The following is a 26,513-nucleotide window of genomic DNA, read 5'->3' as shown; positions in this document are numbered from 1 at the left end:
CAGTAAGTCAAACTCAGGTGCCCAAGCGTGTAGCTGCTCTGAGCAAATACTGTTGCCAAGGGCGAGTTCAATCAGCCTGCAATTTTCTGTTACTTTTCACACTTGTTACAATATTGACTTCTTCCATCTGCATGGAACTGTATCTATTATTGATGGTTCCTTGAATACGGTAGGAGTTTTGATGCCTCCAACCTAGGAAAGAGTTTAGGAGAAAACTTGAGGTGGCACCGGGGACAGTGGCTTAGGATGGTTGTAGGATTTCAAATGTGTATCCAGTTGTACGATTTGTTAGAACTAAAATCATCCCCAATGTTGTGTCTCACTCTCAAGTTTCTCAAATATTGTGTCAAAGTGTTAGGACTGATAACTCTACTACCTCCTTCATCCACTTTCTTGGTGCCCTAGACTACCAATTGCAGATGAGAGAGCCTTACGTTGAATTGCATGTAGCACACCATGCACAATGTGAATGGAAAGAAGATATGTTGTTCCCATATATAGCATCGAAAGTCTGCTATACTTCCTTGATTTTATATCCTCTCTATATGAATGGTCATCCCTTCTGGATTCTAATAACACAACGTACTACCTCCCCTGTGACTTATTTATGTGCCAAGGATTTGTATACTAACCTGAAATAGGTATGTTTAGAAGTGTAAAACCATTAGGGCATCCAGTCTCAGGTAATTGTGTCCAACGGACCCTACACAGATTAAGGTTCTTAACTATTAATGTCACTTTCTGACCAACAATTAACACTCTTGGTACCAAGGGAGATACTCTACATAAAAGGGCTAATTTATAGAGTTTGACTGTGTGATAAACTGTAGTGAATTGGACATTAAAGCAGATTAAAGCAGACATTAAAGAAATCCCTACTATGTACTGTAAGAAATTAGATTATTTCTTGGGGAGGGTGACTGCCTACCTCAAGGAACCATCACAACCTTTGTCAGAGTGAACCCTCAAAGTCACTGAATCAACCAGAGCTCAACTCCTTCGTAGCAGTCAGGCTTTACTTAGGGCAATGTGTAAATAATTTAAGTAGTACCAAAACAGTAATAACTTCAAAATGCAAAACAATAAAAAATACAAAACTAAATTGAAAAATAGACTAAAAAATAAAATAAAATGACACCAACATGACAAAAATCTAACAAGGGGAATGGAGATATTTTTTTAAGTTGTAATTAGGAAAAGCATGAAGAATCATAAAGTGTCAATGATTGTCAATGGTCGTGGTAGACTGGGAATTAAGCGTAATTTGATGCTGCTCGGGATGTCAGATAAACCAACCATGTTCGTCCATATCAAAGATTTTTACTTCTGACTTTAGTCCTTTTAGTCCTAATCCACTGAAAGAGTACACTTCTAAAGCCCTCCAGGAGTTCAGGAAAAGCATTCAGAAATCCACAGGGTATAAGGCAAAGGCCAACATCAGGGCCCAGTCAAGGTTCAGTCGCCACTGGTCGGCTGGGCTGTTACAGGAAAGGCATCTTGTAGCTGTTTGTATCCCTGTAGCTTGAACAGCTGGTTACCCTTATGATCCTTAAGGTATACTTCTTTGTCTTGTTTAAATAAGGGATCATATCCAATCCTTCAGGGCTCCTCTCAGGTCACAGACAGGTTCAGTACTCTTCTGTTCTTCCTCAGGGCCAGTAGTGGGTTTCTAGAGGTGCATTATTTATGCCTGGTGCTTGCTAGTGGGCAGGAATGACTCCTGGGAATGCCATAACCAATGGGGTATAAGTTACTAGGGCCAATCCTACCCTATGTGCGCATTTTCAAGATGGCAAGGCTTCAGCCAATCTCAATTTGGAATCTGGGGGGGTGGGGGGGGGGGGAGTAATCCTAGTATCCTCCCAAATCTACCACTAAAGTCCAGTATGAGGCAGGCACTGTACCCCCAATGAACCTAGAGAAAGTCTGTTAGGACAAAAACTGTGTTTTCTACCAACCAGACAGTGGATTCATAAGTATTGTCTTGGCATACTGTTTCCTTCTTTTCAAGGCCTACCGAGGGGTGACTTACTAATATTTAAAAGGGATGTTTTTACCTGTCTAAAGGGTTATTTTGACAAGTCGAATAGAAGTTTTTACCCTGCTATATTCAGGCTACACTGGTAGGTGCCTGAAACTATGCTTTACAATGTCACTGAAGTGGACAATTGGTGCTGCAGTCCACTAGTGGCATTTAACTTACAGGCCTAGGGTTTATTTGTATCATATAATTAAGGCTTATAGTTGGGGCCAATGAAATTGTGATTCTGCGGCTGCAGTGATTTTTGTATAATTATGGACTTGCTGCATTTGCCACATAATTCATCATCTGCCCCATAATCTGAAGAGTTTAACAAAAAAACATTTTACTTCTAGCTCAAACTGATTAAAAGTAACAAAAAATATAGCAACTCAGGTGTCTGCGCACCAGAAGGCTTTCCGCAAAGGTTCACTAGTCATCTTTCAGTTGCTAATTGCTGTATTTGGGTGTTAAATTAGTTGTAATTAAGGTCAACTCTTTTCTCAGACACTGCTACGAGGTTTAAAAAGGACAAAAAGATGAAGTTATACTATCAAAATGTGCCGCATAATGTGCAGTTTCTTGCTGCATCGTTTAGCCAAACTTGCCACACAATTCCAGTGACCCTGCTTATAGGTAAGTTAAATATGCCAATTTGGGGGCACATTTACTAAAATGTCACGCAACAAGTAGCTGCGCTGCAACGAAGAAACGAAGAGAGCAGAAATGAACCATATCTACTAAGATATGGCCAACCTTTGCATCTTCATTGCGCTCCCTAACGCCAATGCAAACACCCTTGTTTCTTGCTGTTAGGGTGCCTGCGTCATAAGCAGGATTATTTTTATGCAGTAAGGGGTACATTCCTGCACAAACACAATTGTTAAAGGCATTTTCTTTTATATGTGTGATGTGGATTGCATCACACATAGAAAAACAAAGTATATTTATATTTATGTTTTCACAGCATTGGTCATGGTCTGGCCGAAGCAAATATGCATCCACGTATTGGAAACATAGCCAGCATTTGATATATCCAGAGTGGTCTACAGACAAAAGCAATTCAAATCATCAAATGTTTTTGTCAAGGGTGCGTTCTAGCACCAATGCTCTATAATGTGTTCAAGAAGTATTTTGCCCTTAGGCTGCATTCCACTTTATTTCCTTCCTATGGTTTGCTCACTACAATCATTTTCACTCATTGCAATTGGAAATTTGCTATCATGCGTTCTTGCCCTTTTGTCTTTCCGAGTACAACCTTGTCGCTCCCTTGTTCACTGTTTACTTTCCTGACCTCTTCGTCTCTCTCTCTCTCTCTCTCTCTCAGTATATATTATGAATACCTCATTTGTCTCACCAATGCTTCTCTTGTTCAGAGGCCACTTTAGTAAGCATGTTTTATTACAATAATTGTTTGCCTATTAGAATTACCAAGGGCCTTAAGTTTCTTCCCTTCATTTACCATCTCTGGCGATTTTTAACTTCTCAATGCTTATTTTATATGGCCGTGCAGTGTTGTTGCCTCTTTACGGTGGTCAGACCTGGTCCATGGACAGCTCTGTCACTGGTGGCCCTGCAATATTAAACAAAGGGTCTACCACAGTTGACATGGGAACAGCTTCAGTTTCCCTAATGTGAGCTAAGAGCCCCATAACTGATGCAGGGGTGCTCCACCTTGTAAGTGTGGTGATGATGGGCAGTCTATTCCTCAGGAACACCCCGAAAATAACATTTAGCTTGGACAGCTAAGCTGTCCCTCCTGTTAGATTTCTTTCCCAGTGCTGCTCCAAACCTGTGCCGTGGGTTTTTTCTATGCCACAGATCCATCTTTACTCTACTGTGGTAAGTACAGACCATAGAAAATTTTTCTTTTCTTAGATTCTGATATGTATTTCTGCCTATCCCCCTTCAAATAAGTCTTGGCAAGCCTTTGACCAGTATATTTTCAGTGTCAATGCAGGGTGTTACAATTGAGTTCTGCCCATTCAGTGTGCACGAATTGTTTAGTGTAGGTGAGTCTTACTACATGTGTCTCAACCACAGTAATCACATGGCAAATAGACTGCGTTTGTTTACTGCCAGAATTCCCCTTTTAAGATAAGATGCTGTGCAGTAAGGATAATGGGCACTTGGCTCGTTACATATGCACACGCGTGTGCAGTCTGCGCAAGTGAGGCTACCATGAAGCACAGCCTGGTAAATGCACACAGGTAGCCTGGCACAGAGGGAACTCTGCAGTAATATATATTTACCTGAGGCAGGCCTTATATTGTAAGTGTACACCCATAGGAACAGTCAGTTTGGTTTACTGTCTTGTCGACAGTGACACTTTATTATACACATAAGGCGAAACAGCCTTAGAATGCAGTTTCGCTTCCTTTTGGCCGAGAAAGTCCAGTAACTTATCAAAATGGGGTGGAATGTGCAGCTAAATCAAATCAGAGAGTTCCAAAAAGATATCTGTACAAGTATTGGGTCATCCAGGATTGTCATATTTCTCTGGCTCAGCTCAGGTTCAGAGCCCAGGCCTTTTGTCACCCTGCTGGGCTAAGTTAATTACATTTCTCTGCAACAGCAGGAACACATGCCTCCCCACCCAAAAGGAGTAATTAACAGTGCTTCCCTCAGCTATTGGGAAGAAAATGGTGGGAATAAAAGAATCTGCATCTGTTAATTACCTGTCACACTGCACCAGGGCTGGGGACAGCCCAGGTCCGCTGCACAAGGAGGCAGCCCAGACAGCAGGAGAAAACACAAGAAGTGCTCTTCTTTAAAATTCTGGTGGAAAAAGGCCCTGGCAGCTATGTCAGCAAGAGGTGGAGCTGAGACACGAGGTGCAGATCTGACCAGTGAGTCCTAGATTATGCCATCTTGAACTGTCCTAGTATGCTGTGCAGGAGGGTTGGACCAGGGGTGAAGAGGTGATGTGGCACCCAAAGATTGGCCAGGGGTATCTGGCTTCTAGAACCTTCCTCCCATCTTTAAAAACCCTTGTGCAAAAGGGAGACCTTTCTCTTGGTTGGTTCGGTTGTGTGTTTCGTTCCTGTCCTATGGGACTGCGCCAGTTGTGGAAAACTGGAAGTAGAAACCTCCTGATTCCCAAAAGGACGAAGGAGTCTGCCCCCAGTTGGTCCTAGGACCAGGTGGTCACTTTCAAGGCCAATGAGACTGACCCCCTTGTACCCCTGAGGACCAGTTGTGGAAAGCGCTGGACTTCTGAACCCAGAGACAACGACCAGAAGGAAAGGTGGGGCAGGTAACCAGTGGAACCAGCTCTCTGCTAAATACACTACCTTAGTGGTGCAGTGGTCTTCTAAAACTGCTCCTGGTGGCTAGAGCTCGCCGCCAATAGTAAAATGTGCCCAAAATTGTCCAAATCGAACCAATGGGCCCAAGTTATGATCATTTAAATGTTGACAACCTTTTCAAGGGCTGGTGCACATATGGCTCCTCCACATCTCCTTCAGTTACCCCTGGGTGGGCCAGGGCCTGGGAGTCAGCGCAAAATATGTGTGTTATTAATTTTTCCTGAGGGGGCATGCATGGGTCCGGTCCCCAGACCTTTGACTGCCCCTGGGCACCTTATCTCCCCAAAGGGGGGGCACAATAGAGATGGGCCGAGCGGTCATGCCCCCCAACAGAGAGAAAAGGGGTCCAGGACACCAGCCAGTGGTGGGCTCCCTGAGCTGCCTCTAACAAATGGAGGCATGTGGGCATCTGAGAAAATACCAAAAAAACTAAAATGTGCGGGCTCCCAGCAAAGCGGAAGACCTGCTGTTAAAATATTCACTGCTCCTGGTTGCAGCCCCCCATAATGCTCTGTGGGACTTTATTTGCACATCTTTCTTGCTTTGTAGTGGCCCAGAAGGAGAAGGGTACCATCAGCAAATTCAGAAAGTGTTGTGGGGGCTGTAGGGGTAACCACAGTCCCCATAAGTATTGTTTGTAAAACTGACTTCAGGTTTGCAAGGTCAAGGAAACACTCTGGGATTTTCACATAATTTGTTCTAATGAACCTCCAAAGCTGGAGCTTTAGCTCTGCAGCAAGGAGTGCAGGGTCCTCTAGGGACTATGCCTACATTTTATGTGGCTTGAATGTGTTGAAAGAAAGTACATGGTGTACCAATGCCATCTAGGTGCTGTTTTTACAGTCGCATTTTATGTGGCCAGAAAATGGTGCCCTGTAGGGGTTGTTTGTATGGTTATGTTTTATGTAACCTAGAAATATTTTATAAGTACGAAGATAGCTCATGTTCATTTTCAAAATGCTTTATTGATATAATAATGTTGGCCGTGATTACTGATCAAGGTTGATATGCGTTATTGATATTAATAATTGCATTTACACATGGTTATTATTTATTATTCCATTTACGCACAAAATGGTGTTTTTAACATGTGATTTGTTACTCTTGTAATATGGTGAACCCTTGATAAAGCAATAGGCCTGTTTTATCTAAAGTGATACACTTTTATATTGTGACGTGCTGTATGTTATTACTGGGGAGCACAGGGGTTTTGGGGGTCATGACCCTTTAGGGGTCAATTTGTGATTTCACTGTTATCTGAGGTATTTTCAATCTGCCTCATACATATATTTGTAAATTAACGCATAATATTTCCTACAGCAGGGGACAATTTTCTTGGTACAGAACCCTTTATCAGTCCAGGGACCTGCCCAATCTGTCAGTCCCTGTGAACCTCTGTAGATTTATTTACTTGGGGTTTTATTACGCACAACATGACCCGGGGCATTAAAACACTTTACAAGAGACAACGTTTGCCCAATTGTAAAAATAAATAAATAAATCCCCCCTCCTTTTCTTTCTCTCTCTCTCTCTCTCTCTCTCTCTCTCTCTCTCTCTCTCTCCTCTCTCTTTCTCTCTCTCTCTCTCTCTCTCTCTCTCTCTCTCTCTCTCTCCTCTCTCTTCTCTCTCCTCTCTCTTCTCTCTCCTCTCTCTCTCTCCTCTGTCTCTCTCTCCTCTGTCTCTCTCTCTCTTCCCAGACACTGGGACGCTTGACAAGGGGAACAGGTCTGGACAATCATTTGGAGCATACCTAAGCAAAAACTGTGAGACAGCAATAAAAACAGATAGGAAATGGGACCAAGAGGCTTCTAAGGACCTGGGGAGTGCAGATTGTTAGGGGTACTTAAAACACAATACTTTTTAAACAGATCAATTTTTAAAAGAGAGAGGAGAGTGAGAGTGTGTGTGCACGTGTTTTTGTCAATGTGGGCATGCAAAAATCCAGGGTGAAATCAGACTAACCCTTCACCATACCCGAATGAAAGCATCTGAACCCACCTATTTACGGGATTCAATTTTTTAGGGGGGGGGGGGTTGTAGCACCTCAAACAGCCCCCCCCCCCCCGCTCCCCCTCAAAAAAACGATGCCCCTGAATACATTACTGTGTCTAGACAACTGATATTATTCATTAAGCCAAACGAAGACTGGGTTGCATTTCTAAAGGGTGCTCAACTTTTTTGTGAAGTGTACTTCAAGAACTTCAGCTCTGGTTTGATGATTTATTATTTTTTCTCTGTTTTGCAGTTTTATTTAGAGCAAACCTAGCCCAAGGGCATTGGAGCACTTTACATGAGCACTAGGATATGTGACATATTTTTTATTCTTTTAGGAATGTTGAGATTAAGCGATTTGCCCATAATCGGAAAATTTTGGACAGATGCGAGGAATCAAACCTGGTTCCTTAGTTCCGAAGTCGCCATAAGGCCACATCTCCTCCCATGATAACTCACCAACTTTCCTGATCTCTACCGGTGTGTAAGATACGAGTAGAGGGAATTTGTACACAAGCAACCGCCCCATACCTCCTCTGGGTTGATATTCCAACAGGAAGCCATACTCCTGGATTCAGTACTGAAATCATTTGCCATTCCTGGCAGACCTAGGATTCCACTGTACGGTTTCCTGGATGAGGTGTATAGGTTGTGTTAGCTACATCCTTGGCTATGCATCACAAACACTTTGCAGAACCTCGAGAACAAACAATAATTAAGATAAAGATTGCTCCAGTGTCCCAAAGGGACCCCTTCTGTGACTGCACTTAAAAGAACTTTACATTCAGATCCCTATGACTGTATCACTCGGTTTGGTTTGATATAAAATAGTCTCTATGTTGTTTTAATATTAGCAACTCCTCTTCTGGGAAGTCCACTGGTTCGGTATGTGTACCTACTTAACTAAATGCTTGTGTGTATATGTGTGTGTAAATGTGTTTGTGTACAAGACGGAGTCTTGTTATCTGGAGGTATTCATGAACGTGGTGCTGGGTGACTCTCTTGGTATATAGTGATATGCGTACATGACAGTGTACTTTTAAAGTTGTTAGGCTGAACTGGCCATTCTGGCATTTTCCCGGTTGAATGCAAGGCATTGGCTTCTTTCAGAGTTGTATGGACTGCCTGCCTTAAACAACCATGAAATGGTACTATCCCATCACAGCTGCAGTCTCCTACCAGTGTACACACATAGTAGTGTCAATTAATGGTAGCAAGAAGCAGCAGCTGCTACCCCTAGGAAATCCATTTCTACTCCTGTTCTGAGCAGGAATGAAGGCAGCAGGAACAGAAAATAAACAGGACTCAAAGATCGGTTTACATTCTATATCCTTTACGTCTTGGCATTTCCTTCGCTTCCTTGGAGAAAACTGGAGCTGCCAACAAGGTGAAGGCATCAGGAATCAGAGGGTGTACAATATCACTTTGAGATCACTTATTTGGCTTGCTTGCATGGTGCAGTAATGGCTGGTCTGAATATATTTTTACAGGACTAATGTAATGAGCCCCAATGTCCCCCAATATAGGCCTAGGTAGTTTCAGGACGTTTAACCTACGTTTGTTCTACCTTGCTTTACTTAACGGTTCTGGCGGTGACCTTTTACCTAGTTAGGTACCGAATAACTGTTGTGTGGTATTTTAAAAAAGAATGCCTAATTTATTATGCATGAGGATTTTTAGTATCACAGCAGGATTACCATCTTATGCATAATAACTTTGTACACAATTCACCGCTATTGTCATCCTTGGACGACAGGCCCACAGTACCATGACACATCTAGGTAGGTACCATGACCCGTGAGGTATAGAAGTGCCACATCTTCGCTGGACAAACCAGAGGAGAAGCTTCCATGCTGACATGAGAAGCTGAAGTCCCTGCATGCAGATAATCCAGCACGCAGTGGTCCGACATCTCTTGGGGGGTATCCAACTCAAGACCATACGGGGTCCTTCGTTCTCTCCCATCAGGTAATGGGGTTGGCTCTTTCCTAGGGGGATTATTGGCTTCACACCTACATACATGCTAGGTGCACTTAGGTACACTTAGCTATGGTTAGCATCTTAGGAGTACACATGATTACTGCCATGTATCTATATGACTGCATATATTCACTGTTTTAGCACCATGGTAGAATTCTACCTTTTATTTACTCTGTTGGTGCCTGTAATCATATATATCTGTTTCGGTCTAATTGGTTGTTGCAGTACACGTATTTTATACAAGAATGCCACTGGTTCAATAAATGCTTATTGAAAACGTCCCCACCGTTTATTCTGTGTATCTCTCTGAGACAAAGTGAGCAGGAGTGAATAGGCTAAAAGTAAGGTACTGTTTCCGCGATCCCTGAGGGGTCAGGGTTGTCATGTTTGTTAGTTGCCAGAAACTATTCGCTCCTTGGTAAGGTTGTGGGGCATATAGTGGCACTGTGAGCAAGCTGGTCTACAGACTAACATATCCTTTGAGGGGGTCTGGATCCAGTCTGGACACCACACCCTCAGTTTGTGTTGTCTAAACGTGAAGATCCTTTATAGATTTGTAGGAACTACACAACACTAATTTGTGTTCCTAGTCCGGTCCTGAGGATAGTGTTTGATCATGGTGTTGTGTGTCTACACTCAGTGGTTTGTGTGCACATTGTGCATAGATATGAAGACGATTATTCAAAGTCTTGTGTATGTACATTTGTTTACGTATGAACCAAGGGTTCTTATGTTGTTCTGTAAATTATCCCTGTGCTGTCTATTAGTGTATGTGTACAAGTCTGTGTTAGTACATGCATGTCAGAAGCCATCAGATTGTGTTTGTGGAGATGGCAGTGTGTACATCATGCGTTCTCCTGTTGATCCTTGTTCGAGGTCCTCCAAACAGGAACTGAGACTGAAACCGAAATTATTTGTGCATTTGTATAATGCTGTGTCTTTATCTGCATGCAGGTGTACGTGTCTTCAAATGCTGTGCGTATTAGGCCACGTCTGTCCAGCTGGGAATGTACCTGCTATTGGTACATGTCTGAATGTGTAAGGAAATGCTTGTGTGCCTGCAGGTATGTGTGTTTGTAAAACTCTTGCGTATGAGACAGTGGCGTAACGAAACTGCCACCCAGGCCCATGGCCATATACATAAAGCAAGTGCGGTGCATGGGCGCTGCGGCAGGCAATTACAACGCGCAGAGACTGTGAGCGGAGCGGAGCTTCAGTTCTCGTGACAGTGTCAGTGACTCTGCTGCTGCTGATAATATTTAAACTAATTGGCCCCGTCACCATCGGCGTGGTTTTCCAACCCAGTCCGAGAATCAGAGGCTCTGCCGTCAGCTCAGTCTCAGAGCCAGTACGTATTTGTGGTGAGGAGGCCACCTGGACCTCTGCCCCTCCACTGCGAGGGCTGTGGGGGCAATTGTTACACCAGTGGTATGAGACTGGATTAGTACACGTCAGCAGAGCTCTCGGTGTTCTCTGGAGCAGGTACAGGTCAGAAAGAGTGTGCGAGTTGCGCAGGCTACTTGAAACTGTGCAGGGAGGGAGCATCTCAAATTGACTGCAAGTCAAGCGCCAGCTCAGCCCCTTCTCTCACCGGGGAAAGGGAAATATTACATGCTGGAAGCATTTGCTTTTACTGAAATGGCTTGAGTGGCGAAGAGAAAATTTGTAAAAACACAAAGGCTGCCTCTTTCAACTCTGCTGGCTGTAGCGGAGCCCGGGGCTTAAAATTACAAAACCTCCTGTGAAGAGTGCAATCTAAACAGTATTGCATTCCAAGCGTATTCTTAACTAAACACTGCCGTGCAAGAGAGACAAATGGTGCCCAGTGAGCTAGTCTATCTATTCTTAGTCAGAAGAATTGGTGTGTTTCGTTCAGTTCCCAAGGTAGGACTGATTGGCTATTCCTGGAGAACCCTTCGTCGTTGAGTTGCGTGGCAGCATTTTGATAGGTAGTTTTTTTTATCTTCCTTTGATTGATTGATTGATTCTGGAATTTATATAGCGCACGATTGCCCAGGAGCATCTAGGCTTTGATTGTGGAAGAATAGTATACATAGACCCCTATTTCCCTGAATACATTCCAGCAGGTTTGACCTGACAGAATTTATCAGGGGCTCGGAATTGGGCTCCTAACTCGTAATAAGGGTCCTAGTTAGACCCTGCTTCCGACATATCCTACAGACACCTTGGCCATACTTCTGATACTGCCAAACAGCATGGATGGATGTGTCTCAGAAAAGTTTATACATGCTCTTTAGCCATGCCTCTCACCGGTCTATTTAAGGAACTTGGTCCACTGCTTATACCTGGTGCCCACTTTCAAGTGGGAGAAGGTTCCAGAGTCCTCCCCTTCAAAGGTGTTTGAGATGTCCTAACTTTCTGGTCTGGGGGCACAAAACACTGGTGTGAAACCCTCTGTGAGTGTGCTGAAACAGAGTCTTTGTGATGTGCAAGTTTGATCGGTGACAGGTCCGCCCCCGTTCAAGTCAGAAATGGCCCATCCTGTCAGCAACTGTTCTCCATTAAAACAAGACACACAGACGGAAATGACAGGCCCGAGACATGTTTACAGGGCTACCTATGTGGGTGGCAGAAGGAGTGCTCCAGGCCCACTAGCAGCATTTAATTTACAGGCCCTGGGTACATGGAGGATCGGTTTACTAGGGTCTTACAAGTAAATTAAATGTGCCCTTTGGGTGTAAGCTAATTTGACAGTGTTTAAAGGAGAGAGCACCAGCATGTTAGCAAAAGTGGTATAGACAGCAGGAGGGTGAAGGCAAAAAGTTTGGGGATGGGCCTGCAGAGATGGCCAAGTACAACACCACCATTTGCTTTGCTAATGCCAATTCAATTTAACAAGCACTGGGAAAGCCAGTTGTGTTAAACATATGCACTGGCAAAGCAATGTGTGTTTTAAACTGTGCCTGCTTCATGGTTCATGGAAATGGCATAGTATGTGAAGAAAGAAAAGTGAACTTATCAAGCTTTCACCTCTGTAGCTTCACATAAGTCTAGTAAAACACCACACTTGATGTACACAATCGTGTATCAGTTGCTGCACATCTATATTTACCCAGCATAAAAAACAATACATATCAGTGTGTATTATTCCTATAGCCCAAAGCCCAGGACATATTGTTTGGAGTCAAAGGCCACAAGTTTTCACTGTATTTTGCCCATGAGACAAGTAGGCGCAACCCCTACAGCACAAACCCTTTGGCTGCCAGTTTACAGTACCACGTTATAAATCTAGGAAAGCCATTGTCTGCAGTTAAGGTAATATTTGTGTCCATGTGTTAATGCTGTTCCAACTTGTAGTTATGATTCATTAATGCAAAGCCTTTATAATTGGGGTGAGTGCTCTTAGTAAAGTTGTAAGCTCATACTGAACTACAGATAGTGGTTCCGGTATAAAAATGTGTAGACACGTTTTCAAAGTTTAGCTATATGAGACTCTGTATAATGCTCCTAGAATGGTCTCTGATTAGATGCAAATAATACATATTCACAATGGGGAATCAGTGTAACAAGTTTAGTTAAGGTTATGAGAAACATAAAAATAATCAAGCATTTGCAAAGCCAGTGGTCTGAAATTGGTGATCAGCCTTTTGGTTTTGTCAATGCCTGACTTGTTTTCGTATGGTTTTTGTAAAACCTTATTGGTGTGGGAGCCACCGGACCCTCACCATTATAGCAAACATTAGCAAAAGCAAAAATAGTTTTTGGTCTCAAAAAGCAGACATTGACACAGTACTTCCTGGCACTGAACAAAACTACTTTGTGTACTGCTGTGCTCCTTGTGAAAGAGCACAATACTGTCACTCACAGTGAAGCCAGCTGACAGAGAGATAGAGAGAGACATAATTTTAATAAATACAAAAGATCATGGTTAACGCCTGATCTAATCAGTGGCCCAATTAATAAAGAAAGCCTCAAATGTGCATCCACGGAAAATGTCATTTCATTTAGTGCAGATATATAGCTTTCGTGAATTCACAACAATTTACAGAAGTAGGCCAGGGAATAGTACTCCTACAAATATTTGTGAACTGCTTTTTAGCATGAGCAACTATGCATGTGTGGATTTGCTCATGCGAAATCTGAGTGTTTGCAAGTTCACTTTCCCTCCAACCACTTTCTTCCCAACCCTGGAAGAAGTTTTACGTCTGCCATTGTCAGGAGTACATTTCGAACCTATCTTAGTATGGGAAAAGATTAGAGAAGAGTTGGTGAAATCCCTTATAACATGCAAGTTAGTAGGTTTTCACAGACTTAAAAGGGCATTCCAACCCAGGAACTATTGCTTACCACTACCTTCAGCCCCAGTATGTAAATCTACAGAAACGTGGCAATATAAGGGAATTGCTAGTATTCAAACCCATTATGGTATGAGCCTTGGCATAATCAGAGAGGCTATATCAGCGCTCTTATATAATGAGATTGCTGCCATAATTTGTCGCTGCATTACATGGCACAAAAGGGACAAGTGGATTTTGTTACAGGACAAGTAGATTTATGAAGCAACTTGTCCCATGGACAAGTAGATATTTGATTAAATACCACACCCCTGCCTATGTATGTTTGTTTCTGACCTCCACAAGACTTACATTTACTGTAATAGTTACCTGCATTTATACACTTTTTTCACTTTTTTGGTGAATTCTCTAGATGTTCTTTTTAGCAGTAGATTCAGCACCTGAGTAACTGTATCCTAAACACATCCTAAATGTGCCTTTCTCTGAATCTCTATAATTCACCAAATGTTGCAGACAAAGAGGGAGCTGCACAAAAAGGGTGTCTCTTTGAAGTATTTTGGCCCTTTTCTTGCTACGAGTAGCCTTCCAACCCTCTGCTGATGCTCTCCAGTGATGCTGTCCCACCAGGGTTGCAAGAATGCTCTTCAGAGGTAATGGCTTGTTCACACTAAAACGTTGTGGGCCAAATTTACAAATGTCTCATACAGTGCAGCACAGCAACCAAAGTTTCTGGGCTTAGATTTGTGAAATGGAGAGAGAAGAAAAGTGCCTTGGCTTCTAAGACATGGTGCTGTTTCTGTCGTCCACTGCACAGGCACGCTTTAGGCCACCTTGTGACAGGTACACATCCTTGCACCATAGTGCAAGTGGATTTATGTGATGTCTAAATTAGGATTTTTCCTAGAAAGGTATCCTTCAAGTACAAAATAATATGCTTAGATATACGTCAACGCTTTTCCAAGTTTGAGTGTGTACTCTGCAGTACAGCACACATGCAAAGTTGGTAACATTTGCCTTGAGGAGGCATATATTTGTGATGAAAATCCCTGTCGACCTTTTTTGGTAGATAGGATTATTTGTCAGAAATTATGGGTGTTTGCATGGAAACGGCTATGTACTGCTGATAATAGGCCACCTTGATGCAAAGTACTTCAAAGTGCTACTTTAGGCATACCTAAGGACTACTTTTGAACAAAAGTTAGCACTGAACATTTTTTAAACTATGCCTCGGAGTGCAAGTCCTCCTCAATCCTGCACTCTGTGTTGTCATGTGACCAATTAATCAATACATTTAACGGTACCTTTAGAGCGAAGCTTATCACCCATCAGGGTATCCAGGCACTGGGTTGCTGGGCTTAGTCAAAGAGCCAGGTCTTGAGTTCATTCCTGAAATCCATCAGCGAGGGTGATGTTCGGAAGGGAGGGCATTTCAGGACTTGGATTTGAGGTGGGAGAAGGAGCATCCTCCGCTGTGGCTACAGCAGGTGCGCTGTGTTTGTGCCTGGGCAAGGGAGCAGGAGCAAAGGTTTCTGGTGGGTTTGTGGAAGTTCAGGCAGTGGTTCATGTATGCTGGTCCTTGCTCACGGAGAACTTTGTAGACATGTCAGTAGCTTGAATTGGCATCTTTTCCGGGTGGGGAGCCAGGGGAGGTTCCTATGGGGCTGGGTGATGTGGGTCCATTTGGGCAGGTTGAGGATTAGCTGGCCGCTGAGTTCTGTATTGTCTGGAGCCTTCTCATTAGTTTGATGTTGGTTCCTGCGTATAGTGCATTGACATAGTCCAGATGGCTGGTGATTAAAGCATACATGACTGTTTTTCTGGTGCTTGTGAGGAGCCATTTGAAGATTCCTTGGAGCAGACTGGATTCATCTGTCGTCATGGTGAGTTTGCTGTGCAGAATGATGCCAAGGTTGAGGCGTGGTCTTTTGGTGTGGGGGTGGGTCTGAGTTCCAGAGGCCACCAGAGGGAGGTTTGGTTGCCAAAGGTCAGCACTTCAGTCTTGTCCGTGCTGAGCTTCAGACAGTTGTCCCTTAGCCAGGTTGCAATGTTATTAACACCATCGATGCTAGTGTTATTTTCCTCCTGTGCTGTAACTTGAGATTCCCCATTGTTCATGACGAGCTCAGCTCGTCATGAGTGTATGGAGGTGTACATCATGACGAGCGCTGAGCTCGTCATGAGCGTCGAAGGAGTTAATGCAGTTTTGGAAGCTGGTTTTTGTTGTGGTGGGGTCTGCTGAGTGCGAAAGTATGAGCTGGGTGTCGGCGGCATAGGATATGATGTTGTGAGTTCTGACAATGTCTGCTAGTGGCGTCATGGAGCTGTTGAAGAGGGAGTGGCTGAGAGATGAATCACGGGGGATGCCCCAGATGGTGCTCTTGGCTTGTGAGGTGGAGAGGGGGATACGGATTCTCAGCGAACGTCCCATGAGGAATGATGTAATCCATCTGAGTGCGTTGCCTTTGTTTCTGATCTTGTGCAGTATTTTGATGAGTGTGTGGTGGGAAAATGTGTAAATGGTTGCAGAAGATCGAGAAGGATTAGGGCTGCCAATTCTCCTCGATCATTTAGGGTGTGGATGTCATCTGTAGTGGCAAATAGGGTGGTCTGGGTGCTTTGGCTAGCTCGGAAGCCTGATTGGGAGGGGTATAGCAGGTTGTTTCTTTCCACATGTTTGGTGAGCTGATAGTTATGGAAACGGGAGCAATGAAATGGGGCGGTAGTTCTAGAGATCACTGGGGTCGGCGGAGGGTTTCTTGAAGGGTGTTTTGACCTCTGTATGTTTCCATGTGTCTTGAAAGGTGGCTGTGGCGATAGATGCATTGAGGGTGTTGGTGTGCTGGGGGCTGATCTTGTTGCTTCGTAGGTTGAAGAGGCGGTGGGGGCATGGGTCGATGGGTGCCACTGAGTGGTTGGAGTTCATTATGACTGTGATTTCTGGTGTGGTTTGCTTTTCCTATATGGTTAGATGTTGGTCAGGGGAGGTTTCAGAGTGGGGAGGATAAGTAGGTCGGTGGGATGGAGCTCAAAGTTCCTGTAAATGTTGAATATTTTGTTGTGGAAGTGGTCTGCGAGAGCGTCGCAGAGCTCCTGTAAGGAAGGGATTGTGTTCTTGGTGGCTGTTGAGCAGGCAAACTCTCTGATGATGGTGAAGAGTTCCATGGTGTGGTTGGCGCCACCTCAATGTGGTGTGCAAGGGCTTCCTTTTTCGTGTCTTTGAGTTGTGGCATTTCTTTAGGGCTGAGTTGAAAGTAGTTCAGTCTGTATCATCTCTGCTGGTGCACTATCTTTCAAGTTGTTTGCTGTTGCATTTCATTGTGCTAAGTTCCAGAGTGCACCAGCTTGTTTGTTTCATAGATCTGCAAGCTTTGGCTGGTCAGAAGGGGCAACTGGGTCATTGACATTAGTGATCCAGGTGGTTAAGTTCTCTACTACCTGTTTAAGGTTGGTTGCTGTGTCAGGCTGGGTATTTCAGGGCATTTGTTAATTGGTTCTATGTCACTTGGCCCCATTTGCCGAAGGAGCAGTGCGAGGTTTGGAGGTAGTGCGAGGTGGTCCTGCGATGGTGAAGTGGATGATACAGTGGTCGGACAAGGTGAGTTCCGTGGTATGGCTGCATTTGACTTGGTTACTGGACGTGAAGATAGTGTCTAGTGTGTGTCCTGCCCTGTGCATGGGGTCTGTGACCTACTAGGTGAGGCCAATGCTGTCCATTCGTTCCAGGAAGTTGGCGGAGTTAGTGTCTTTGGGGTCGTCCAGGTGGAAGTTGAAGTCTCCGAGGAAGATGTAGTGCTTGGATTTGATGGTGAGTGGGGCGATGAAGTCTGTGATGGTGTCGCAGCGGCCAGTTCATGATCCTAAGGGTCTTTAGGCAAGGGTGCCTTTGATCTTTGTTTTGTCATTGGTGTAGAGTTGGAAATTCATGTGCTCCATGATAGGCGTAGTTTCGTCTTCGGTGGTGGTGCAGTAGATTCTTTGTGGATGATGGCGATGCCACCTCCGTGTTTGTTGGTGCGGTTACAATGTTTCGTATTGTAGCTGTTGGGTGTTTCTATGCCGATGTTGGGGGCTGAAGACGGGTTGAGCCATGTTTCTGTGATGGAGGTCACTTTGGGGTCAAGGTTGGGGATGGTGTCTAGACTTCAGTGGTGAGTTATTTCAGAGCAATTTGGCATTGATCAGGAGGCATTATGGGATCCTTGGAAAGTATTGAACACATAGGGCCCGATTCACAAAGAGTCTCCGCAGTCGTGGGGGGGAGGGTGTGCAGGTCCGCAGTAGTGGGGGGGGGGGTGTGCAAGTCCGCAGTAGTGGCGGTGTCTCTGCAATGAGAATTCTCGAATGTGTTGAACACCAGGTGATGCATTATCGAATCCTGTGAGCATAGTTAACACAAGGTGACATTATAGAACCCAGGGAATGTATGGATTACCAAGTAATGCATTACAGAATGTTGGGAGTGTATTGAACACCAGGTTACACTTTAAGGAATCATGTGCGTTTACTGAACACCAAATGACATGTAGAATACTGGGAATGTATTAAACACTGAGTGTTGCATTCTGGAATCCTGGGAGTGTACTCAACACCAAGTAATGCATGATGGAATCCGGGAAGTGTATTGAACACCAAGCAATGCATTATGGAATCCGGGGAGTGTATTGAACTCCAAGTCATGTATTATGGAATCCTTGGAGTGTACTGAACATCACTTGATGCTTTATGTAATTGCATGAGTTTATTGAATGTCAGGTGACGTACAATGGAATCCTTGGAGTGTACTGAACACCACTTGATGCTTTATGTAATCGCATGAGTTTATTGAATGTCAGGTGACGTACAATGGAATCCTTGGAGTGTACTGAACACCACTTGATGCTTTATGTAATCGCATGAGTTTATTGAATGTCAGGTGACGTACAATGGAATCCTTGGAGTGTACTGAACACCACTTGATGCTTTATGTAATCGCATGAGTTTATTGAATGTCAGGTGACGTACAATGGAATCCTTGGAGTGTACTGAACACAACTTGATGCTTTATGTAATCGCATGAGTTTATTGAATGTCAGGTGACGTACAATGGAATCCTTGGAGTGTTCTGAACACCACTTGATGCTTTATGTAATCGCATGAGTTTATTGACCGTCAGCTGGTGTATTATGGAATCATGTGAATGTATTGAACACCAAGTGATGCAACATCCTTAAATTAGTTGCGCCCACCATTCTCCCTTACCTGACTAAACTAATCAACAGTTCACTCACCCTCGGCATCGTTCCCCCTAACTGGAAAAAAGCAATGGTGAAAGCACTGATCAAAAAACCACATCTAGACCCACTAGAATTAGGCAATTACAGGCCGATTTCCCTGCTCCCAGGCATTAGCAAAATAGCTGAGAAGCACGTCAATTACAGCTTATCGCACCATCTTGAAACCAATGGACTACTGGAACCCTCCCAGACGGGATTTAGGCCAGGCCAGAGCACAGAAACTGCAATATTGGCGGTTGTCGAAGAGGCAAGAAAAATCATGGACTCAGGAGGATCAGTGGCAGTGATCCTCCTGGACCTAAGCGCGGCCTTCGACACCGTCAACCATTCAATACTGGTCCACAGGCTCAGTGAGCTTGGAATCGCGGGAACGGCCCTGGCTTGGCTTAAATCCTTTCTTGAGAACAGATCTTTCCAGGTAGCTGATGGCAACTTCACGTCCAGGCCCACGGCCATCAGCTGCGGGGTCCCTCAGGGCTTGTCCCTGAGCCCGACCCTTTTTAATGTTTATATGTCCCCCCTTGAGAAAGTCGTCGCCCCTTTTGGGATCAAGCTGCTAACCTACGCTGACGACACTTAATTGGTGGTATCCTTAAGTCAGCAAGACCACTCCCTCCCTAACCTCCAAACCTGTCCAATTGAAATAACTGAATGGATGAATCTTTCCCACCTCAAGCTGAACAACGACAAGACAGAGATAATGATCCAGGGCAATAAATCTCTCTACCACTCTAAATCCCTATGGCCACCCTGCATGGGTACTCCTCCCGTTCCGAAACAAGAAATTAAGAGCCTGGGTATATGGTTAGACGAAGGCCTCAATTTCTCCGCCCAGGCAAGGAAAACGGCTGGAATGTGCCACGCCCTCCTACGGTCAGCGAGGAAAATTCTACCCCTACTCCCAGCACAATCCCGTAAACTCCTAATCCATGGCCTTGTGCTGTCTCGCCTGGACTACGGGAATGCCCTATATCTGGGGGCTCCTAAAAAAGTACTGTCAAAACTCCAGACAGTACAAAATACCGCAGCTCGCATCCTCACAGGAACCCATCGCCGCTGTTCAGCCAAACCCGCTTTGAACGCCTTACACTGGCTCCCCGTCCAGGAGAGAATACAATTCAAAGCTCTCTGCACTACATACAAAATTCTGCACAGTAAGGCCCCACCAATACTACAAAACCTCATCACACCTCACACCACCAAAAGAACGCTTCGATCCTCAAACTGTAATTTAGCTTCTGTACCTAGAATTAAGAAGGCCCGCTCTGGCGGTCGATTGTTCTCATACAATGCCTCCAAACTATGGAACACTCTACCCCCAAACATCAGAGCCCAACCCAACCTTCTCTCATTCCACAGAGCACTTAAAACTTGGCTGTTCCCGTGAGGTCCACCTACAGCTGGTTCTTTGTCATTTAGCGCTGGGACGCTCACGGGCAGCCATGCGCTCTACAAATCTGTAAAATAAAAAAATAAATGGAATGCAAAGAGTGTTTTGAATCCAAATGATGCATTGTGAATCCCAGAGAGTTTCTTGAATACAGAGTGATGTACAGTGGAATCCTGGGATGGCTTGAACACCGAATGAAGCATAACGGAATCCTGGAGTGTACTGAACACCAAGTGATGCAGAGTGGAGAAGTGTGGCTCACTGGTTAGAGCAGGCAGACCCTGAAGCAGAGGTCAGACCCGGGACCAGGGTTCAATTCCCGACGCGGCAGGGTCTTGAGCTCAAATGTCCATGGACTCGATAATTCTCGCTTCGGTGCCTGACCTAATCATGGGTTCACACTCTGCAACTCTGGGCATTAAGCTTGCTTAATCTCCACAACGGCCCCCCCCGCGGCGGGATGCCTGGCTTTCACCTTGGGGATGCCCTGTAGGGGCTATCTCACAGGGAAAAGCCAGGACGGGTTCCCAAGGCAAGCGCGGAGATACCCCTTCGGGGGTCGATTCAGGCGCTATATAAGAATCATTATAATAATAATAATAATGCAGCACAGAATCCAGGGAATGTATTAAACACCAAGAGACACATATCAGAATGGTGTGAGGGTATTGAACACCAAGTGATGAATTATGGAATATTGGTAGTGGCTTGACCAAGTGATTAATTACAGACTTTTATAGGAGCTCCTGCTATGATAATTCATTACATGCTGGTGTTTCCAGAGTGTCCTTGACATGGTGCTGATCTCCGAATCTCAGGCTAGTGCTAGCGAGGTGCAAGAAGATTTACAACTTCAGCTGTGAACTTGAGTGAGAGCATAAGAGGTCAAGTCTAGTTGCAGCCATCAGCATCAATTCAACACTCTTCCGGGGTAGTAGAAAGATCTTCTTGGAGTGCCTGCAGTCTCTTCTTTCCCCAATCTGAGAAGATACCTTGATATACACTGAAAACACCAGTGCGTCACCAGAAGAGGAGGAGCCCACTCTCTTCTACTCCTGGGAATGGACCTTTGTTACTGAGTGCTGAACCACAGTGTCTCCCGCGCGTCATCCATTGGCCCGGAGTCAAGGAGGGGGAGAAGTCGGAATCCACAGACTCCCTTATACACCTCAGTCATGGGAACTGAGAGCAATGGCATAGGTTCTACTTGTCCAAACACCTCTGTCAGCCACAAGGAAAAGCCATGGCCATTGCTTCTAACAAATTCTAAACTTGAAGGGTCATTCCACAAAAGGAAACAAATCTTGCCCTCCTAGCTCATCAACAGCCACCCAAAAGTACAGATTTCTGGCTGTTTCTTGGGGTAATGAAGCAGGCGGCCGCTGTAAAATGTGGAATGTTTTATGTGGTGGCCCATTTGAAAGCACGGTTACAGATCACCTCTATGAAACGATACTCCGGATAGAAACGTGTAAGAGTTGATTGGTCGTGGTGGAGCCCTAACCAGCATATTTCAGATTCATATTTCTTCAACTTACAAAGGAGTGAGGTGGCCTGATACACGTGTGCTCCCCTACGAGGGATGCGCCTCCGCAATGTAACTGCAATTGTATTTTTTCTGGCAACGTTGGTAATAGTACCTTTAAATCCATGGCAACCAGTGAACTTACAACTGGTTACCTGGGTAAAAACGCATTTTTCGTTGCCATGGCTGCAGCTAGCAGGGTGAGTGAGTTGCAAGCACTCTGCTTCTGAGCTTTGAACAATGTCTTTTGTAAAAGAAATGCGGTGCTCAGAACACGCCCTTCCGTTCCACACAAAGAACTTTGGAATTTAAATCAGACCCAAGACACACATTTGGATGTTTTTCCTCGAGACCACAAGGCATATTAAACTCGTCTGTGTTGCTAATACAGCACTGAGACTAAAATGTGGTAGCAGCATTTCACCCAGACACACCTGCCACCCCTGGAAGGAGCAACATTTTACCCAGACACGCCTGCCACCCCTGGAAGGAGCTCGTGATTTAGCTCAGTTTCTATGTGCGTGTACAGACATTTTTGGGCATTGGTGCGCACCTGGTTGTTTCTGGCGGATCTGCTGTCATTAAAAGCATGCTTGTTGCAGGTCCGTCTAGACTAGTTCCGGTCACTCGAGGCAGGCAGAATGTGGCACAAACCCTTCTGTTAATGAAAGCTGCAATCCTGTGTGTTTTGGACGTGCTGAGGTTTGGTTCCTGGGGGGCGCCACCCACTCACTATCAAGCCTTCCTTCCCTCTTGAATACTCTGAATGGGAGTGGCTTGGCTTTGGGCAAGGCTGGTCTTTCCGTGGTCTGTTACATTCATTGAGTCTGCTCCTGGGGCGAGGAAGGACCGGGATCACCCATGTGCAGTTAGGCAGGAAAATGTCTCCAAATGGTGGCAAGGTTATTTTCCCATATAGTGTGTGTGGTAGAGTAGACATAGAGGAAGACTTTCATGTGGATTGTATTGTAGGCCTGAGTGAGAGTGTGACAGCCAGGGCTTTAAGTGGGCCGGGTCTCACCGGGTCTGAGCACAGGCAGTTTTTTTAGGAGGGGCTTGTAACTGGCCTCAATCGGGCTCTGTTTTGTGCCCTGGCACAGGCGGTCCGTTTTTTTTTGGACTGCAGTGACAGCAGGCACATCCATGTGCGCGTGCTCACACTGCTCACTTCCCACTAGTGGAGATGTTATGGCATGACGTCATGCCAGGTGAGCGTTGTAGGCATAGCTGCCAAGGTTTCAGATTGCTATGTGTGACATTTTCAGAATTTCAGAGTAATTAGGAGTGACATTTCAACGACTATGAGTGACACTTTCTCGTGCGCAAAATCAAGCAATGAAAAGGATGGGAAACATATAAATATCAGCAAGTACACTCATTTGAGCAACAAGAATCTTTAAGATCATCTTAAAACTGCTGCAAAGCACCAGAAATGGAAGAGCTTGACAGCAGGGTTTTTACTGGGATGAAATAAGTGGGGGGTCTCTAAAATGGGCATGCATGACCTATGGAAATACATTTATGGCTTAAACACAAACTACATTTCTTCACTGTTAGCACTTTGCTGGAGGAATTACGTTTAAAACAATTTTATTGCCAGCTTTTATCACACTTCACAACCGGGGCAGAAATGTGCATGGTGCAATCCCGTAGTAAAAAAAAATCCCCCTTAACTACTAGGGCCTGAAACTCTTCCTATGAAAATGAGGAAATGAATGAACATGTCAAGTTCACGGGGCTCTAAAGACACTCCTAGTTATCATTTAACTCAGCTTGGACGCCTACGGTTGCCACCAGCTGGGAACGACAGAGCTCTAGCAAATCTCATGACATAAAAGAACAATTTACTGCCAAGACCGAAAAAAGGGGGGAGGACAATCACATGGAAAAAACAGACTTTACAAAAAGACGTATTTGTAAAACCTAATAGGGCTCAGTCAATTAGAGTACTAGCCAACAAAAATTACCAATTGCAGGGTTCAAGTGGCATTCATCTCACTAGCTCGAGGTGTTCAGTACTCCACTTATCACCAACTTAGATTTGATATTGACCAAGTAACAACTTCACTACCCTTATTTATTTATTTTTTCCTCAGAACTACTGTTCCTGCATTCACGGCCTAGGCTTTCTGCCTTTTTTTATTTTTATTAGCGCATGTCAAGGGGGGCAAGCGGCAACAAAGTTAACAGCTCTGAGCTCTTGCTGAGTGATCATATGACTGACTGACAACTGGCCAATGTGATGTGAGCACAGACAGCCTTAGCCAGTCCGAGTTTTCAGGCAACAACTGCATTGCTGGCAGTTTCAAAACAACCCACGATGGAAATTATCCAAGAAGGCCGAGAATGGAAAGTGATGTTGCTTAGACATCTTACTCTAGTCTTTAAAACAGACTTGCTTCCGGTTTCAAAGTCTGTAGAACGTGCTGTTTTATTTAGAGTGAGGTTTTTGTACCATCTAGTGACAGCCTTGCTCATAATTGCTAAAAATAGATTTTTTGGTACCTAACCTACCTGCATCTGAGTCAGTCAGTGCTACCTAAACACAGAGTTACTTTCATTTCCACATTTAGTTGCCACTTACTTTTATCTTTCTAGGCTGTACCAATTTCGCAAGTATGATGCACGTGCTTACTGCTATACTAGTGACACCGGCGTGGACTTTAAAATCACTCACTTAGAGAGAGTGACGACCCGACTGGTCACTCATTGCCCTGCTGCCCAGCCACGATCTGCACTCTGCCTGTCTTCAACCAGGCTTGTGGCCACTCGAGTCGACTCGTCCCGGCCCCTCCTCACAGTAGCTGGCCAGCTGACTGTTGCCGGCTCAGCTGCCAGAGGTGCCTGCAGTGTTTTGCGCGGCCCGGCTGCCCGCCGCAATCGATGATTCATGCCTCCAGTTGCGCGGCGGGCGGCCATAGGAGAGTTGAGTCGCGCGCTGCACATTTTTGCCTAGTTCCTCTTCCTCCGGACATGACGGCACTCTACCGCACATCCGGATTATTAATCCCGGCCCCCATGGTGTGCCACAGTGATTGACAGCAGTATTGACTGCTGAGAGGGCAGCCCCCCCCCCCAATTGGAGCAGTGTGAGTGTTTGTGATGAGACTGACTGTGTTAATCTGCACGCCGCGCCGGGCCGCAGCTATTTGCCGCATTCATTGTTTCTACGCAACACAGCAGGCAGCTGCCGAGCAGAGTGCAGAGATACATTGTAGTACTCTCAGCCACTCCACAGAGCTGAGAGCAGATCGGTTTAACTCTTTAGGAACTCAGCCCAGCAAGCAGCACGTCTCTTGGAGCGGCAGAGAGCCCGTGCACAGGCGCTGCTGGTGGCGCGAGCTGAGAGTGGCAAAATGCGTGACAATGCATTTCAGTGCGGTGATGCGGAACACCGCACTAAAATGCGTGAGCGTCCCACCTGATGCGTGATACTTGGCAGGACTGTATAGGGGAAGGGAAATCCTTTAAAGAGAGCCATTTTCTCTCTGGATTTCCTTTCTCTTTTTGAAACTCAGGTGCAGCTACATTGTGGTGGTGTCACCAGGGAGTTAAGTGGAAGCTTTTTCAAAATTATATACAAGCCATAGTTGCTGCTTATTTATCTTATGCAACTAACAACCATTGACAAAGCCAATAGTCCTGACTTGTTGAAGGTATGATGTTACTTGGTTTATCATATATCTGGATGCAATGACAGAAACTGCAAAATACAAGTCGGGCTGCACCCTATGTATTTTTAAGCCACGCCCTTAATTATATTGGCCATGCCGCTTTGAGAGACCCCCACTTAAAGCCCTGGTGACAGCCATCTTCAAGTTATTACTTAGATGCTCAACAGAACAAAAGTTTTTCTAGGAACAAAATGTGATGGGTTTTGCGGTGGGCATGCTCTTCCTCTCGGCACTAAACTGTCCTGTCAGAGTCCACAAGTCAGTGGGGTGAGTGGACAGTCTCTCAGGGGAGGCCGGAGGTGCAATCGAAACTCCCTGTCTTATCTCACTCGGGGAGCCCTCACCCTCCCAGCTGGGGCTGGCGCGTCTGGAGCCTAAGTTTTGCTGGGGCTGGGGTCATGCTAGGCCCAGGGAGTCAGGGATCTCGGGAAGGGAAAATGGCTGCCGGTGGGCCTGTGGGGCTTTGCAGGTTCTGGGCGCGCGGGCCGGGAAGGAGTACGGGGGCCTGCCGGGGCTGGTCGTCGGCGTTTGGGCAGACATGAACAGGTCGACCAGGGGTTTCTGGGTGCAGGGCTAGGCTAACGGGGTGCTGAGGAACGGTAGGGAACCACGCCACAAGGCCAGGTCCAACACGCGTCCCCCCAGCTGAAAGGCGGAGAACACTACCCATCCCCTTGGGGGTTCTCTTCACTGAGGCAGAAGAGTCGGGACAGGCCGTCTGCGTTGGCGTGGTCAACACCAGGCCGGTGCTCAACAGTGAAATCCATCCCCTGGAGGGAGATGGACCATCGCAACAGTTTGGGGTTCTCCCCTCTCATTTGCATTAGCCACCGGAGGGGTCGGTGGTCGGTTTGGACCCAGAAGTGAGTACCAAACAGGTAGGGCCTCAGCTTCTTCAGGGCCCAAACCACCGCGAAGGGTTAAAAAGTAACAGCAGATAGGGGTGGCAGTACATTGGAGCAGATGGAGTTGGGGGGAGTGACATTAGATGAGTACAGCGAGGGAGGCCCAGAAAAGGGTGGGAGGGCATAGCATGTTGCTGCACTTGTGAAGTAAGGGTGGGAGATACCAGTGGCAGAGGGAGTAGGGGAGCTA

At 45.4% G+C, this 26,513-nt stretch overlaps 1 protein-coding gene across 1 annotated transcript in view; it reads left to right on the top strand.

Annotated features, from left to right (window-relative positions):
- Positions 1–26,513, top strand: part of SHANK3 (SH3 and multiple ankyrin repeat domains 3) — a 1,483,929-nt gene that overhangs the window by 940,762 nt on the left and 516,654 nt on the right. The gene's annotated exons all lie outside the window — the stretch shown is intronic.

The sequence above is a fragment of the Lissotriton vulgaris genome, chromosome 1_1 (assembly GCF_964263255.1).
Source record: "Lissotriton vulgaris chromosome 1_1, aLisVul1.2, whole genome shotgun sequence".
NCBI classification, from domain to species: domain Eukaryota; kingdom Metazoa; phylum Chordata; class Amphibia; order Caudata; family Salamandridae; genus Lissotriton; species Lissotriton vulgaris.
The sequence above is the reverse complement of the archived record's forward strand: the minus strand, read 5'-3'. Positions and strand labels throughout refer to the sequence as shown.